A 13,225-nucleotide genomic window follows, 5' to 3' on the forward strand; every position below is an offset into this window, starting at 1 on the left:
AGACAGACAGACAGACCTGACAGGACTGTTTTACAAAGGTGAGGACTTTGTACAAGGTCACAAAAAAGTCTGCTGCTGCAGACCTTGCCCTTCCCAGACCTTGTTCCATGTCTTATGCATGAAGTAGCCACTCCCTTCTTATGCCAACTCCAGGCATTTTTCTAACATAGCTTAAATTTAATCTCTGCTCTACACTGCAGTGTTTTGGAAAACTGCACTTATGGGTGGGCACAAGGATATGTACAAGGTGCATAACTTGGGTAAATTTGGAAAGAGCAACTTTTATTTATATGTACCAGAAAGTGCTTGTAAACTTCCCCTGCAGAGTTATTTTGGTCTGCTAGCACAAATTTGTCAGCTGCTGAGAGATATTTCTGTGAGCTGAGAGGAGGATGCTTTTCTGGGCTGGAGCGACACAGACGCAGACCAGTGGACTTCCCACTCTGGGGGCTCCTGAGGACAGGAAACCTCCCAGCATCAGCAGGCTTCTCTCTCAGGTCTGGGGTTTGGGCTGCTGATCAGCCAGCACTGGCAGCGCAGCTCTGAAAGAAGCACAGCAGGGCAAACACTGGCATTTATTTTCTCTTTTAGCTTTGTTCTCATAGAGGGATGGAGCAATTAAAAGATCAGCGGAGCTACCCTGAATTTTTGAATATTTATATCATGCTCACTTCCCTTGACAGTGAGCCTATGCTTTTTCAGGGCCTTATAGACACTTAAAAAATACTCTTAGTATTATTTTCTCCTTTTCTTTTATGCCATGTGCTTTATTGTGCTCTTTAACTTTCAAACAGTTTCTAAAATACTATTGGTTTGTTAGGTCTCCTCTAGTAATGTCTGCTTCTTATTTTGAGTTTTCCTCTTAAAAGTTGAGAGTGCTTCATCCTGTGGTGAACTTGTGTGTCTCCTGTCAAACAGAAGAGATCTAAATAAACCAGCCAGACAAATCTTGGTTATTCTGTGTTACATCTAATGGTGCTATTTGTTTGCTGACTTTTTTTCCTTTTTTTTTTTTTTTTGAGAAATAACCTGGCTCTGCTATCATAATTTGCAGTATTGATTCAGAAACTAGCAACCCTGTTAATCTTTACGTTCCATACCATCACTTTTCCTGTTAGCTTACATAGAAGGAACTTAATTTTCCACAACTTTCACAATGTTGTATAGAAATTATGAGAATTATTTTAACTTACAGTATAAAATAGTATCTGCTTAAACTTAAACTACCTCTTGTAAATTGTGAAATCTTCTCTTTTGAGACTGGGTTGGGTTTTTTTCAACATTTTCTCTTGCAGGACAATTATTTCTTGGTTAAGTACATGGAAAAACACATATACTGCTTTTGAGGCAGCGTTAGGAGAGAAATGTGCATTGCTCTTCTTTAAAAAATGGCTGAGCCTTGCCATGTGCAAAATAAAGTCCTTTGCTGCGTTCCAGGTTAAAGGTGTCAGGAGGTATACGTCACTCCATTCTTTTAAGCTCTAGAGTTACTATAGGTTTCTGTACCCAGGTTTCAGTGAGATCCAGGGAACAAATAAGAACCCATTTTATACAGACAAATTGTAAGAGATGGATGAAGATAAAGAATGAGCAGAAGCAAAATTCACCAGCATACCTGATGGCATAATTACATTGATTTTTTTGATTCATATATCACCCCAGGTACAGATATATGTCATTTCATTTCTGTACAGCATGATGGAAAGTCTGTGAGGGATATTATGACTTTTTAAGTCACTATCTCTCAGCCAGGTTGCTTTGGGGGCAATGCTCTTCAGCCCATGAGCTTGATAGCAAACTGACACTCCTGCCCTCAGCTAGATGAGCTGTCAGTTAAGGATGACAGTATTGCATAAACAGTTAAGATAGTCCTGTATCTTGTCTGTACTGGGATGCAGTGTCAGCTTCACCTCTGCAGGAGAGAAGCCTGTGAGCCTCTGTAGCTAACACTACCTTTCTCAAACGGCTGTGGTGCAGACGTCAAATACCTAGTGCTTCCTACAAGGCGTAAATCTAGATTTTTCCCTCTGTATCACAAATACTCTGTTCTAGTCTGTTCTCTCTAAATCTTGTCTAGATACTGGTCGTGAAACTATTGACAAGTAAGAAGAGTAGGCTGAATTTCAGATAGTCTTAGAAGATCTTAAATGTTCCTTAGGGATCTGACCCTGTGTCTCTTACCCTTGTAAACCTTTTCTTTTGCTTACCCTAGTAGACCCATGAGGAACTATGCCTAAAGACAATGCATATGATTAAGAATTGCAGGACTAAGGCTGTGTTTTTTGTGACACAATGTACTGTTGCCAGTAGGTCACATCAACGCATATAAAAAATGGAAAATCCTGGTGTATATCAAGCATTGAATTTTTGCAGTAAATCAACAAATCGAAGTAAAGTCAGATCTCAATTACCTACATAAGATGTACTCTTGTTGATGTTATTCAGAACATGCATTTTATTGCCTTGCAAACATCTGAAAGGAATTCAGTTTTCAACAACTTCAGGCTTTGCTATGGCATAATGGCTTAGTTTTGTAGCAACAAGCTGAAATATTGACTGTCACAGAATTGACTGCCAAACTGAACTTTCTGAGGTTTGTTTTGTGTACAAATTAAAACTGTCTTTCCATTTTCAGCTCTGCAAACAATACCTGTGTTCTGAGAAATACATACTTTGAAAACTGTCTGTGTACTGCAACATGAAAAAGGCTGCTCCTATGTATATTGTTATTTAAATATAGGACTAAAAGGAACAAGTGCAAGCCACGGGATAGCTTATCTGCAAAATAAGGAATTTCTTCTACCTTTGATGTCTGGATGTGAAAAGAAATTGTCACTGAAGTATAATTTAAAAATAATCTAAATATGTTACAACGGATAACAACATTATTTAAATATGTAATTAATTTTGCTGCAAATCTCTAATATGAATAAATAGATGCCTTTAACTGTCTCAAGAATGAAGTCATATGAGCAGCTCTTGCTAACAAGGTACAAGTGCTATTCTTCCATTGCAACACCTGGAATATCAGTTGTGATATAATACACAAGTATCAAAAAGTAAATATAAACTGATGTTGCATCATGGAGTTGAGCTTTTATTTATAGAAAGAATTAGAAAGCTAATTATAAAAATACTCCCTTGTGTGTGAAAGGCCACTGATACAAATGGAAGTTTCACTTGTTTTGAAGAACATTAACTGAGTAATATCTCATTCTTTCTCTTTCAAATGAGACTTAACTTGGTTTGCATTCCATATTGTTTATATACAATTGTTTCATTCACATATAGGTCCATCTTGATTGACAGCCCCTTATCAATAAGGGCTGTAAGAACACTTTTTTAAATTTCAACCTGTAGCAGTGTATCAAAATGTATGACTTTTCTGTCCAGTGCTTCAGGAGCATATTTAAAAAACAAGCGTCAGAAACAGATGTGATTTTTGACTGGTGTTTTAGTTGAATATTTTATGTTCTTGAACATCTCTTCGCTATAACATTAGATATAAATGCATCTAACTGCACTGGTGTATCAGACAGCAGCATCTAGATAGGAGCAGTGCCAGTGAAGGAGGGTGAATTCTATTGTTTACTTCAGGTTTAATCTGGGGCCAACATATTTTTTCTTCTACAACATTGTTTGTTTGATTTGTGTCATTGCTAGGGATTACTAGGAAGAACATATATACTTGTGCTGCATCAAGCTGACAGGTCACCGTCTCATGCAGTTCTCAAGCACTGTACCATAATTTTCCAAAGCAGGTTTCTTGAGGGGATGTAATATACCCAAGAAAGATGCAGAAACGTATGGTAATCTTATCAAATGCCTACACTTACAACTACAGGAGGAAAGGCATTTTCAGTGCAGAGGATACTGAATGGCAATGGTTTATTGCGCATCATCAGCTTAAGCCATCTAAATTTTTCCACACTAGGGAATCTGATCTAGAGCATATGGTGGGTTCACATGCAAAAACATGATAGACTTAAAATGGCAGTTTTTAATTAGCACCTTATTAGTGTTCAGGTGCTAGCCATGTTTAGTGACAGCATGAAGTATATGGGCTAGATTTTTGCATCCAGAATGGCATTACACCTGCTTAAGCACATTTTGCTACCTGAATTTGTATTGACTTTACTAATGATGGTAGAGGATGCTTGGAGCTTTTACAATGCTAAAGTACACTATACTTTTGAAATCCTTGAACTATCTTTTGGGCGACTGGAAATGAAAGCAAAAAGTCTATGCTAATGTACTACAAATGTTCTCAGGCTGCACTTATTTTTTTTCCACATGTAATTTTTAGATAAAGTATCTAAACTTGCCTGAAGTTTGACAAAGATAATTGCAGCACTGTTGCTAAGTGTTCTCTGTAAGCAATCTGTATTCTTTGCACACACAGTTACAATTAGAGAATAAAAAAGAAAAATTACTTCTTTTACTTAGATGTTTGAAATAGTTTTTATCTAACATTGATTTTATCAAAGATTATGGTACTTATGATTTAGACCTGTCATACGTACATCACAGGTTAGGAATTATAGGATGAATAGGGATGGAGGAAATGTTATTGCCTTACAAAGGAGGCCCTGAAACACCAGAAAGGTAGTATTAATGTAAAGAAGTCTTAATTTACCTGAACAGTTTACCTGCTAGTCATCTCTAGACTGCTCATTTAAACCATTTCTCAAGGTACCCTCTAGCTTTCCATTTGACATAAAAAAGAAAAAAGAAAAAAAATCACTGTTAACAAAATTGTTGTAAACAAAAGCAGCACAAGAGCACTCCGTCCAGTGGCAGATAACAAGTATCTAAGATTTACTATGTAGTAACCACATTGGAAGACTAGTTCCACCAGCAAAATTATATTTTTGCTGAATGAAAGCATTACACACGAACTTCTATGGCACTAACTATTTTGGGGAGTTCATTGTTGTACTTGCCAGTCTATTTAAAAAAAAACACCTAAGGTATTTAGCAGTCTTTTGTTTAGCCAGAATATCTTCAGTTATTCAGGATGGGGAGTGATTTTTACCAAGCAATAACCAAAGAATAAGGACATTAGCTGTAAACCTTGTAGATGGCTCTTTAGGAAGCAAGATGATTTAAAATGCCAGGGCTGCCTGAAAGCCAAGCCCACCTAATTGCTATAGGCCCTTTCTGCTGAGTCCTGGTTGATCTGCATGAGAAACAGAAGCTGACGGAAAGAGACAGAAAAAAGGATGCACAAGTAAAGGTCATCAGAAACTGTAAGTTTTTCTTTGACTGACTGAATTGTAGATGGTTTCCACTGATTTGCATGTGGCAAAATGCACTAGCAAAGGGAACAAAAAGCAGATCAAAAAAGACACTTTTTTGTTAATAGCAGTGTGAGGTCGGATGTTTTCGGTTTGCTCAGACCTAGTCCCTGGCTGAAATGTCAGGAACATATAACAAGAGGTAAGGTCCATGTTCAAATCAATGCTAATCAATTTTCTAACTTGTTTAATGCCTGGAACAGAAAGAAAACGAAACTGAAAAAAAAACCAAGCAGCAACTCAGTGATAAATGATGTACCTGGGTATTGTTTTTTCTTTCATGTGATCAAATTCATGTGAACAAATGCTACATGTTTTTTCAGGGTGGGGTGTGGTGGTAATATTCACTGCTATTGGCAATTTTTTTTTTAATTCTGTGGTGAATGGCTATAAGTAGTTACGTTCAGATTTGAAGCTTCTATGGTGTTTTTTCTTTGGTTGCTGTTTGATTGTTTGCTTTTTTGAGGTGTTTTTGTTGTTATGTTTGGTGTTGTGTTTTTTTGTTGTTGTTTGGTTGGTTTTTGGTGTTGTTTTCTCTTTTTTATAATACCAGTTCATAATATCACTTAAATAAATAAATTCAGGAAATTACAAGCACTTCTAGCACAAGCTGTTGCCCAAAATGGCAGCTTGAACAAGCAAAGAAAGTGTTACAGAGATGAATTTATTAAAAAAAAAAAGTTTAAAAATGTGAAGGTGTTATTACATGTAGAGGTTTGAATTTTCGCCAAAACTGAGCATAGAGGTTGCACGTTTTTTCATTAGTTTCACTAGAAAGTAGTGTGCCTAAGCAAATTAGTTAAAGCTGTTTAGAGAGCTAAATATGACTGCGGGAGGATAATTTTAGTGTCTAATCTCACACAGTCATGCCAAGCAAATTTTATGCTCCCTTTTCCCCTTTTAACTCAATGCATTTATATAAAATCAAGATAACTTACTTTCCCCCTTTACAAATGTATATATAGAGAGAGTGGTATATATATTGTATATTAATATAAATATATTTATAAAGATAGAAACCAGTAAACACTAAAATACAGTAATATATTTAATACAGTAAAGTAACTAAAATATATATTGACTGGGAGGAGGGAACAAAAATAAATGTCAGTTTGAACTGTTGATTCCTTTTTTTTTTGGACGTTGTGCGTCTGGTAACACCGCTAAGTTTCTACCAACCTGTTTTAATATATTTAAGGTGTAAACTAAAAGAAATCAGTTATGTATTCTGACATGGATAGTCATATAATTTTCGTTGATACATTCTCTGTTTAATAATAACACAACATGTTATTAGTTGTGCTATGACAGAAACTAAATCGTGGTTTGTTTTGTTTTAAATTTAAAGGCTCTGTTATGGTAAATATTGCCTGTATATATTGATATGGGACAAGCAGAGATACTTTATTCCCTGTGAGTATTAAAAAAGGGATTGTAATGGTTTTTCATGGACATTCTCAATTTTTAGAGCCTGGCTATTATCAGAGGTATGATCTGAATAGGAGAATAAGACATAAAGGGTAGGATTTCCTAAAAATTATTTTGCGTGACTTTTTTCAGCTAAAAATAGCCAACTTTTAATTTCCCTTTTTCTCTGGAAGACTCATTTGAGGTTTTGTCATTTTTACTGTTCTCTTATCCCTCAAAATAAGAATCATTACTTCTAGTATCATCAATAGAACATTATAGTACAGGAAGCATAAAGACTGTCCAAAGTAGTCATTAAATGATCATTACTTTCTTGCTAAGTAGGGTTATAGTGACTTTGAATATAAGCTGCAGGATACGAGTATGCCACACCAAAACAGGCTATACCAAGGAAGAAGTTACCAACAGAATATTTCATTGTACAGCATAGACTGGGGTTTTTGTTTGGTTTTGGTTTGTTGTTTTTTTTTTTTTTTCTTTTTGTTGTTGTTTGTTTGGTTTGGTTTTTCTTTTTTTTTTTTTTTCCCCAATGAACTTGGAAAAGTTTTTCTTATTTAGCCATCTCTGTCAGAAATTGTTGCTACTGTAAGAAGGCAAACATTTCACTAGACTGACGGGTGTGCTTGTAAGAAAAAGATGGTATTGTAGCTTTGCTTTTAGTAATGATATCCTATTTTTTACTTAACACTGTTTTATATAGAAAAAAACCCACTTTTTCTTTCTCTGTGTTTTATCAAGAGCTGTGATTTTCAGAAAGTGAATGTAGAGCCTAATGAACATTTAGCGACAAAGACTGGTTGCTATATAGCATTTAATCAGAGCAGCAGCAAAACTGTATGTGAGGGAAGTTGTAATATCTACAGACACAGCAAAACAAGCTAGGGACAAAACAAGGTCTGATCAAGTACAGCTTCACCCTCTGCTTCCGATTTCTCTTTCTACTGTTGAATGAAGTCAAATGTAAAGGTTTTTGTGAATGTTTAGCTTACATTGTGTACATTTCAGTTGTAACCGTTAAAGTAAATTGCTGGATTCTCCAAAGAGATGATTATTGCTTTTATATACTTGCAGTAGGTGCATGTGCATATAAACTGGTGAGTGTGGGCTCACAAGCCTGTATGACTGCATAAACCAAGGACCCAGACTACAGCCATCACCTCCCTGCAATACAGGCCACAAACAGGGTACGGTCTGCAAGCACCTCCTTGCAGCTTTTGATCACCTTTCCTGACTTCCACATGCTGTATTTCACAGTCTGGCTCCCTGTGGGGCTGCATGAGGGCAAGGAGTTGGCTGTGGTGATAGGAGGGATAAGGCTTGCTCTCGCTTTTGTTTAAAATCACATCGGGACTGAAGTTTTGAAACCACAGGAGAGGCCTTTCATTCTTTCTTTTGTAACAGGTGTGGATCACATAAACCCAACCTTAATGGCTTTTTATAACATTGAGTGACACCAATAAGAATTGGATTTCTAAAGTTTAAGTAGATGTTGTTTGTGATGGAGAAAATTCAGTAAGAGTGTGCAGATGCTGTCTTTAAACTGTTCCTGGTTCATGTCCTTGAAGAATTTATGTGGAGAAGGTTAAACTTAATTAAATGTAAAGAGTCAGGTGAGAAATATGTGAGGAATCTGCTGAATTACTCTTTTACCTGCAATGCTATATTTTAATCTAAAGCAACTCTTTGTGTTAGGCATTCATACATCCTAGCAGGTAAGGTAGAAGGACATTTGTTGATCCTGGAACAAGCAGGCAGTACAGGGAAGAGAGTAACAGCCCTCAGCACAGCATGAGGAAAATAGCAAAACAATCAAGCTGTAGTGATGGGTGATTTCAGTTTCCCAATATGAACTGGAAAAACTGAAAACCATGGCACAATGAAAAATAAAATTGTAGAAGAAATAAGAAGTTATTGACCTGTGGTGTCAGGTCAATAATAGGACTTGTCCTCTTGAATCTCAGCAAAAATGTAGTTAGTAGATTAGAAACAGCAGAGCTACCTGGTTCAAGTGACCCCATGATTAAACTCAATATACTTAGAATACTAAGCAAAATATATCAAAAGCACAATATGAATTCTCAAAGGTCTACATTAAAGGTATATGGAAAAAAACAACTGTGAGAAATGGGTAAAGAAACAATAACGGGAGACACTTTTTGTGAAAATAAAGGGCTTTCTGACATTTCCAAGGTGAAATATTTGGGGGAAAGAAAGATAATGATGTGATTATGGGATATTCATTCCTACAGTCTGACTATTGGACTTTCTTTAAACTCTTAATTTAATAAATGTGTTCCATTACTGAATTCCTGCTAAAATTATTGTGTAAGAGCTATAGCTGCAGCCATACCTGGGAGATTGGGGGCAGCAATAATTTTCTATTCATATTCATTTGATAACCATAGAAGGGTTGCTTAGGAGATGGGTATTCCTCCATTAAGTGATTTAACCTCAGTCCTTGACTGCAGCGAGGAACAGCCTTTATAAAGTTTTCTGTTTTATTGTTCTGATATCACAGAAAAAAAATATAAGCATCTAGGGTTTAAGCTGGAGAGAAACTGATGCTTCTAGAGATGCACTGGACATGGTTATGCAGCTATGGTATTTATACATTTGTGTGATGTCTCTGCTAAAATGAAATCATTATCAGTACAGACAAAACATCTCTGGTTAGGTTTTCAACTTAGTACACTGTATGTCGTGTGAATTTGTCTTAAAACCATCCATGTGGTCATACTTCTTCAAATAATTTGAATTTTTGTGTTTTTCTTTGCCCCTGTAATTCAAGCATGTAATTGGACCAAATATTCCAACAAGGATTTAAAATAGAGAGACTAATGTGAATTTTGTGACAGGAATAGATGAAGTGGCAAACTGTGTCGTTGTAGAAGATACTGTAGGGTACTGTATTTTTCCCTTGTCCCACTTTACCCACCTGATTCAATGAGGAAAATCTTAGCCCTTGTGTAAAACTAGTTGGAGGAAAAAAAAGTAATTCTTAGAATGCTTAAAATTCAGATAAAGCCACAACTACTTTCCATTTCTATATACTGTTATGTCATGTAGAAAAGACAAAACCAGACATAACTTAATGTAAGTGGGAAGAACTCTAGAATGACTGTGCAGAAAAATGTTACTGATGCTAATCTTTGCAAAGCCAATATTTTTGTAATTGGCATCTAATAATGTCTGTAATTTAAACAAAATCAGCGGTTTCCCATCAGCATTTTTAACTTTTTAACTGTAAAATAGCACACCACTTATCGCAAGGTTGGGAAATGCTTTGAAGCATTCGAATTCTGCTGTGAGACTCCTATTTATGACCAAGATAAAATAAGTTTCACAGATTATAAAACTCCCTGTTGCTGAGATACCTCGTTATAGCTTGTCCTACATTTAAGTGAGCGTGGGCTGAGGGTTTATTTGTGGTTTGTTTGTTGGCTGTCTTTTGTTGTTGTTTCTGTTGTTGTTGTTTTGGGTGTTTGTTTTGTTTTGGTTTAGTTTGTTTTCCCCAGATGACAACCTCTCACCTTATTTTGTATTTCTGGGGTGTTTTTTTTCCTTTAATCCAAGTTATGTAGTACCTAACAGCTTCAATGTGCCCAGGACGGTATTAAAGTGAAAGCCAGTAAAAAGGAAAGGAAAAGAAGTTAAACAGCTGTTTAGGAATTAAGTGGGAGGAGGAGGTGTCTTTGTACACTAGAACATCACAAAAATGCTGACAATGTACAGTATTATGACATGATATCAAAATAAAGAGTTAATCTCATTCCTAAACTAGTTGTAATGTTCTCCATAGCAGTAAGGAGCCTATTCTTGCACATCAATGTGCTTGAACATCTGAACTATCAATCAGTAGCCAGGGATCTAAGTCATGCTTCTTCTTTTCCCCTCTCTTTTTCTATAACTAACAAAAAGATTGCCTTGTGGCCAGTGGTACCATGTGGGGAGTGAAACTGAAGCACTTTCATAATTTACTGTGTGTTGATCTGCTTGTGGTCTTCACATAATTTTAGACTCCTCTGTTTTGCACCTTGCTGAGTTATTGCCTTTACCGTATTACCTAAAACCCCATTCGTAATTTTCAGACTTCCAGAGGAAACCCTGACAATGGCAAAGGAAAAAGACAAATATATGCCTAGTGTAAAACTTCATAACTTTCATGGCCTCCTTTCAGCTGTATTTGTTGTTTGAATCATCAGGTCTTTTTTCTGGATTGTCAGTAAGCCTTCCAGAGACAGAAAGGTTGTCTTCTAGGGGCTCCATTCAGACCAGACCTCTCCCTTCATTTCAATGTTTGTGTTTCCCATCAAATGTTTCAAAATAATTTTAAAAAATGTTTTGAAAAAATAAAAGGATTAGAAACAGCACTTTGCTAGGAAACCTTAAAGTATTTGTTGTATAATAGTTGAGTATAAGTGTATGAACTGGTATCTTCTGATTCTTGATTAAATACCTTGCTGTGAAGGCTATTGCTCAGGCTAGTTTGGTTTTCACTGTCACTGACCAGAAATGCAATCTTACCCCCGAGAGAAATGATGGAGCAGAAGTGTTGGAGAACTGCTTTGTGTTAAGATTATTTTTCATACCATGGTTTTAAAAGCAGTCTTTGAGAGCTAGTTCTGCTCATTTCATAGAAATTATAAGTTATGACAGAACAATTCCAGTGCATGCCTGAAACTTACAGCTTTTTTTAATGTCAAAATAAATATCTGGATTTAAAAAGAAGAATCTGCCTCAGATACCATTTCTGGGATCCTGGCAGGCATTCATATGGATGTACATGACAGAGCATTTGTTCTGTAGCTCACAAACATAACAGGTTGAGAGGTTCTCCACTTGTTCAATTTATGAATTAATATCTAGATCAGCTAAAGGACAACATTTTCTGAGTGTTACATCTGCAGTTGACACTAAACATATGCAATGCCATATGGTCACTGAAGGGTTATGGACTTTTTTTATGAGGAAAACTACCAGAGCTAATATTAGGTATGAGGTAGTATATACTGTGCACTCTTATGGCACCAAACCAGAAAAGAAACAAATAAAAAAATTAAAAATAAGTTGAAAAAAAAACCAACAAATCTCCCCACTTGCCCATTACTATTTGTGTAGAGAGGTGTGCAATTCCTGTGAGTCCTGTGGAGGCAGTCAGGTTAGACCTGTAAAACATATAGCTGTATTCTCTACTAATGTGGTTCAAGCCTAGCTGGTAACTCAGCTTTATGCAGCCACTTGCTCACACCTCTCCTTTCCCTCCCACTCCAGAGGGGATGGGGAGGAGAAACAAAGGAATGTAAACCCCACACGTTGAGATAAGAACAGTCCAGTAACTAAAGTATAATATGAAACTACTACTACTACTACTACTAATGATAAGGGAAATAACAAAAGGAGAGAATATAAAATTAAAGGGGAAAAGAAAAAAACAATAAACACAAGTGATGCACAATGCAGTTGCTTACCACCCACTGACCCATAACCAAGCACTGTATCAGCTGCTAGGAAAGAGAGAAAAATAACTGTTACAGCTGAAACCACGACTAGCAACTACAAACCAGAATACTCATGGTCTTACCCTGCATAGCAAATTAAAGTGCTCATTTCCAGGTATTTGCTCTTTACAGCTCTTTGGGCAGAGTGGGGAAGAAGATGGGCAGTAATGCACTGTCAGAGAACAAACAGGCTCTCTGCAAAGGGTAATTTTGACAAGTTTTGTCTGGGTTTCTCCTATTACATATCTCACATTATCTGTTACTGTTTTTGTGCTGCAGATATTTAGTCTCCGTTCATTTGAATATAACTCAGTATAAATAAGCTTTTAAGTATACAATGATAAAATATCAGAGAATACTAATTTTCATAACAAATTCTACCTTAGAAGAAATGGTCTCAGAATTATACATTATACAGTATAGGCTTTATACTGCTGCTCCATGTCAGCCTGACAAGATTATATCATTACATGTTTTAAGAACAGGATGGAACAGAGTCACAAAATGCAGTCCTCAGGTACACCTGTATAATGAATATTTAAGGCAGAAATTCATCCCAAAACAATTAAGCACCCAAGTACGTTTGGGTAGCCTGCAAATTTGCACGTGTGCCTTTCGTGAGCAATTTGGCATGCCCAGGCAATATACCAATATTTTCTGCTTGTAAATTGGTAAAACTGGCAGCAGTTGTCCCACCTTTAACAACCGTCTTGGTTTACATCTATTGCATCTAGCTGCAGTCCTGTTTTTCCAGAAATTGATTTCTCCGCTTCCTCCTCCCTCCTGCCCCCCTCCTCTTTATATTAGTCTTTCTCAAGCTCACAGGTATAACTATAGACATCCTAGATATCTCTCAAGTCAGCGAAAGGGCTTAGTGATGCTCTTGTATCACCAGTCCCATCATCCTCAGCCAGAACAGTCCAAAACACATAAATAACTTTTTCTGCCACCATATCAGAAAGCACCACAAGGCAGCATCAGTAACTGCGTATTCTATGAACA

Source organism: Pezoporus wallicus, unplaced genomic scaffold (genome assembly GCF_028554395.1).
Source record: "Pezoporus wallicus isolate ANWC-B61680 ecotype Strahan unplaced genomic scaffold, APGP_CSIRO_Pwel_v1 contig_5087, whole genome shotgun sequence".
NCBI lineage: Eukaryota > Metazoa > Chordata > Aves > Psittaciformes > Psittacidae > Pezoporus > Pezoporus wallicus.